This window comes from Microtus oregoni, unplaced genomic scaffold (assembly GCF_018167655.1).
Source record: "Microtus oregoni isolate MIOR12 unplaced genomic scaffold, Mior012 000025F_ref0000491, whole genome shotgun sequence".
In the NCBI taxonomy this organism is placed as follows: domain Eukaryota; kingdom Metazoa; phylum Chordata; class Mammalia; order Rodentia; family Cricetidae; genus Microtus; species Microtus oregoni.
This window is the reverse complement of record NW_024543084.1, coordinates 17,218,049-17,223,603: the sequence shown is the minus strand read 5'-3', so window position 1 is coordinate 17,223,603 and position 5,555 is coordinate 17,218,049. Positions and strand designations below refer to the sequence as shown.

General features: G+C 49.6%; 1 protein-coding gene across 7 annotated transcripts in view; it reads left to right on the top strand.

Annotated features, from left to right (window-relative positions):
* Positions 1 to 5,555, top strand: part of Ralgps1 (Ral GEF with PH domain and SH3 binding motif 1) — a 237,828-nt gene that overhangs the window by 144,862 nt on the left and 87,411 nt on the right. The gene's annotated exons all lie outside the window — the stretch shown is intronic.

Genomic DNA, 5,555 nt, shown 5'->3' with positions numbered 1-5,555 from the left:
CTTCTCTCCGCCCACTAGTGCAAGAGGATCCCCCAGGCCCCAGAAAGGCTCCGGGCCTCCCCTCAGCTCCAGACAGGGGCGGGCCGCCTGGTGATGTCACACTAGCTCTGGCCCCAGCTGGCCCAACCCCTCCTTCTTTGGCACAGGCAGCCTGGCCAGCTCTGCTCCTGGCTCACCCGCCTGCTACACTCCCTGAAGCCTGGTGTTCCTGGGGTGTCCTGTGCACGAAGAGCACTTCCCCGATACTCAGGTAATGGTTGGGATCAGCTGCAGCTGTGCAAGCAGCTGCGTGGGAATCCAGTGGCTCACTCTTTTCCTGTGGGTCACCCTACTAAGCTCCTCAGGACCCTTCTCCAGAGGCCACATTCTTCTCTCCAGACCACTTTGTCCCCGCAGAAGGCCAGCCTGAGGTATAACCCACAGTGGACAGTGGAAGTACTGAATTGAGGACCACACTGGAAGGCAACTGTCACCTACCACCTGAGTCGCCTATCTTGGGCTTCCTTTCCCTCGGCATAAGTGAGCCACAAGTCAACAACTGGGAACGTTATGGGCAATGTGGGCTGAATGGGCAGGTGGGCTGGACTCACATTCCAAGTCCCTGCTGTGCGACTCTGCCAGACTCAGTGAACAAATGATGGAGTCCCTTGGAGCTGTCAGTTGTGGGATTGGCTGTGATCATGGAACTCAAAGACTGTTTGGTGGTTCAGAGTAGAAAAGGGAAAGATGGCACTGATGTCCCCAAGCTAGAGTCCTCTAGATATGTCAGACCTGGGCTAGTTAGAGGAAGGCCAGGCAGGTTACTAGGCCTCCTGGAGGAGCGTGGGGAAGGGGAACCCTCAAGTCCCCCCAACAGGCTCTCCTGTTGATATTAGCAGCGATGTTTCTTTGTACAGCTTTAGTGACAGTGACTTGTAGGTACACACTAGGAGGGAATCTTCAGTGGACCTCTCTTACACCAGGGCACCAGGAGGCACATCCTGGTCCCTAGAAAGACAGACTCACTGTGGTTTCCCTCTCCTCCCAGGACTGCCACCCTTCTGTTCAAGAAACACATTTTTTCCTTCCTTAGCTTCTCCTAAGCCTACCTGGCTCCCCCTTTTTCTGGCAGTCCCTTCCTTTCTTAGAAGAGACTGTGGACCTTATAGGACATCACTAGCCAGAGAGCTGGACTGGACAAGAAGTTATCTTCTACCAGCAGATGAAGATGCCACACACTCTGTGGTCTGCCTGGGACCTGGACAGGTTTCCTGTGGCCAAGCACCTCTCCTGAAGCCGTACCTTTGGCAGGAGGAGGTCACTATATTCTTCAGCCCGAGACACACAGCACACTGAGGTCTGTCCTGTCTTTTCCCTTTCCCCGCTCTGTCATATCTCTCCTTCTCACTTCTGGGTGTGTTCGTGAAGATGCTGCTGTTAGCAAACACCCTGTCCTCTGACAGCTGATACCCCGAGCTGGGAGAGAGACCACAGGGTCTGAAAAGTGCTGGATACTGAGGGTGCATCTCACGGGGAGATGTAGCAGCCAGGACCAGCTACCTGATAAAGTAACTAAGTCCAGACCCATAGAATAGCTCAGACCCAGTTCAGGTAGAGAAGGGAGAGTTGAGACTGGGAGGAGTAGGTAAAGACACGGTGGTAGTTTGCTTCCTCAGTGATGGCCCCAACACCTCCAAGTTACCAGGCAATCCTGACACTCCTCCCATTAGAGTTGGTGTTCATGCTCTGTCCTCACAGCTGTGAGGGTGCTGGTTTCTAACACTATCATGAGGAAAGGGGACCAGAGAACAGGTGTCTGTTACAAGCAGGACCTAGAGCCTTGAGCAAGTCAGAGCCTGAGTTCAGGGGTCACAGCTCACGACAGATAGTCTCGCCTCTCTAGCATGTGTGGAAAGTTGTCCCCAGATGGTTCCAGCCCCTAAGTACCAAGTTCCCCCTGCCTGTATTTACTCTCTGCCATGCAGTCTTCCTGTTGGGGTCCTGGATGTGAAAGAGAGAAAGAACTGTCCACATCTGAATCCTGGCACACAACTTAATGGAATAGTTGTTAGGATATTGAGTTTTGATGTCATTTGTTAGACCACAGTAGTAGCTGGAGAAGATACTGCTGCAAGAGCAGTTATCTGGCTCCCTTGTGTTTTGTTTTGTTTGAGTCAGGAACCTATTACATAGCTAAGGATGGACTCAAACTCAAAATCCACCTACCTAAGCCTCCTGAATGCTGGGATTGCAGGCACATCCCACCGTGCCCAGTCACAAGGTATTCCTTAAGTGGAGCTGAGAGAAGAGCATTTTGGTTGAGGAGAGATGAGGCCTTGTTAGAGAGGTGGAATTAAATGCCAAGGAGCCAGTAACAGGCTTTAAAGAAACACATGGCTGGGATTGTCTTAGTAAAAGACCACCGTTGAGGGGCCTGCCACTGGGAACCGCAGGCCGGCCATCTGAATCTGCGGCTATGGTTGTAGTCAGTTGGTGAGAAAGACAGTTGGAGGCCCTAGGACTTACGTAATGGCAAAGGGAGTCTTCAGGACCACCACAGCCTTGGCTGACAGATGCAGCACATGCGTGCGGTTTATCGTGGTATTTCTGTTTGAGTAATCCCAAGCTCCAACACTGCCAACAAGTGGGGAAGAGCCCCAGAGTAGCCTTGTCCTGCCCATATTTGCACAACCCTTGCCCCTTTGGGGACCTGAGGCAGTCCTGGTGGGGAGCTCAGGCCTCGGAGTGAGTTTCTGCTTCCACCACGTAGTTCCTCTGAACCTTCTTCCCTTTCCCTCATTTGTATGTGAGTAATGTAAACATCTACCTCAGAGAGCCATGAAAGAAATTGAGTGAGGGGCTGAGGAGATAGATGGCTCAGCTCTTGAGAGCACTAGCTACTCTTCTAGAGGCTCTGATTTCGATTCCCAGCACCTGTATGATGGCTCGCAACCATCAGTAACTCAGTTCCAGGGGATCTAGCACCTTCTTCTGGTCTCCTTGGGTACTGGGCACCCAGACAAACACAGAGGCAAACCATACACATAAAATAAAAACATTCTGAAAATATTGAATAAGATGTGACGCGTTAGTTCAACAAGTCTGGCTATGTTCAAGCCAGTGAGTGTAGGTGCAGTAACTGTTACCTCCTTTACTGCTCTCTCAGCTCCTGTGCGGACATGCATTCCCTCATGGTTTCTGGTTCTGAGACAGAGTCTCATGTATTCTAAGGACTGAACTGAACTGTGTAGCCAAGGATGACTTTGGACTTCTGATCTTCCTGTCTCCACTTCACGGCTGCTGGGGCACAGGCATGCTGTGCATCGCTAGTCCTGGATTTTGTGGAGCTGGGGGGTCAAACCCAGTGCTTCTTGTGTGGTAGGCAAGCGCTCTGCCGAGCATCCCTCCAGGCTTGTTTCTGTTGTTTCAGACAGGGTCTGGCTGTGTAGCACAGGCTGTCTTGGGACACAGGGTCCCTCCACCTCGGCCTGAGTTGCAGGCAGGTACCATCACACTTGACTTTAATTGTTTTTTTTTTTTCTTTCACCCCTCTGTCTTTGAAGTTTTCCTCTTCTCTTTGGCTTCTCACAGTCTGTGATAGGTTAATAGTGATGCTCTTTGCATGATTTTCCCATGGAGTTCCCTGAATCTCTTGTTCCAGTGGCTGCTTTTCTCTTTCACTAAATTTAGGACAGGGGCTTTATTTCTTAGATGTTTTTGTACAGTGCTTTCTCTCCCTCCTCCTTCGACTCCATTTACACGCTGTTGTCACTGGAAGTTTGTCTGTGTATCTCCTCCCATGATTCAGTTCAGATCTTTTCTCTGGTTCCGGTTGTGTTGATCCTTTCTTTCTTCTGTGTATCAATCTGTTAATTTCAATGGAAATGTTTTGTTAGGTACTATACTTTTCATTTCATAATTTCCACTTGGACTTTTTTAAAAGACAGACTCTTGATAGGTAGCCCAGGCTGGAAACTCTGTATAGCCCAGGCTGGCCTCAGACTCAGAGATCCTCCTGCCTCTGCTTCTCTGGTACTGATATTAAAGATGTGCACCACCACGAACAGCTAAATTCAAAACAAACAAAATCCCAAGAAGCTGGAGGATAATTTTATTGGAACATGAGAGAAAACAAAAAACAGGACAGGAAAGCTGGAGACCACAGCGGTTGCTGGAGGAGATGGGTAAGTGAGGCTTGAGAAAAGTTATGCTTTCTGAGTGAGAGGTCAAGAGATCAGAAGTCAGCAAGCTGCTAAGCACAGGAGGTGAATACGCCCTGAGGGTCAAGACCAGAGGAGTTTGTCTGCTCTCTTGAAAAGGGAAATGATTGGGGGAGGGGGGGGGAGCACATTTGCTGAATTCAAGCTCAGATAGCTTCAGCACTGTGGGTCTATGAGATGACCTGGAGGGAGTGACGAGCTCTGTGGGAAGGCGCGGCTAGAGTGTTTGTCACATTGCTCTCTTGAGGGTGTGAAACTGCATTTTCTCCTTATCACAAGAGATCTCTGGCCTCATCTGGACAAGGGACACTTCTGTGTCTATATCAAAAGGTGTTATCAACCATTGCCTAGGTCATTTGTAAGATGCTTTCTGACCACCAGCTATGATATGTGTCACGTCTGTGTTCATATGTCTCCAGAAATGGGGAGGGGTACCTACTCTTTCATTCTTTGTGTGACTGTCATTTCTCTTCTGAGAGGACCTGTTTTGACCTTCATTTTTTGAAACTCTTATTTTCACTTGTTAAAAAAAATATTTATTTTGTGTGCATTGATGTTTTGACTGCATGTATGTCAGTATGAGAATACCAGATTCCATGAAACTGGAGTTACAGGCAGTTGTGAGCGGCCACATGGGTGTTGGGAATTGAACCCAGGTCCTCTGGAAGAGCAGCCAGTGCTCTTAACCTCTGAGCCATCTCTCCAGCTCTTGAATAGCCATCTTCAAATCCTTGTCTACCAAATCTAATATCTGAGTTTATTGACTTGGGGCGGGGCGGGGTGTGTGTGTGTGTGTGTGGATTTTTTTCCCCTTGATCACACATCACGCATTTCTGCTTCTTAGTGTCTCTGAGACTCTTCACTATGAATATGGCGCATTGATACAAAGCTGCTTTAGCTCGGTAGGACTTGAACTCCAAACTCTACCCTCCAGCAAATTGCTGGACTCTCTTTCTCCCAGCTCCTGCATTAACTTGTGGTTCCTTTCCACGTGGGACGTACATGTTTAGGGCTAAGAATCGGACGGAAATTTGTACAGCAATTTTTGGCCGTCCTCTTCTGTAACTCCTGTTGTCCCCCCACCCCCATTTCCAGCCTCAGGGTCCAGCCTCTTTCCTGTCTTCTCCAGACCTGTGTTTTATGTCTGCCTGTCACTACCACACCCCAGGAAGTGTTGTAGTGTACCTCCCTCCTTCCAAAGCCATCTCATCGAGCACCCTGCTTTTCTTGTTCCTGGGGCTTCTGACAGGTGTTTCAGATGTCTCTCAGAGGCTACAGCTGAGTCTCCTGCCCCTGTTGGTGCAGTCACATGGTGCATCTCAGTCAGGGCCTGCCCTCTTCACCCTTGGTCAGACT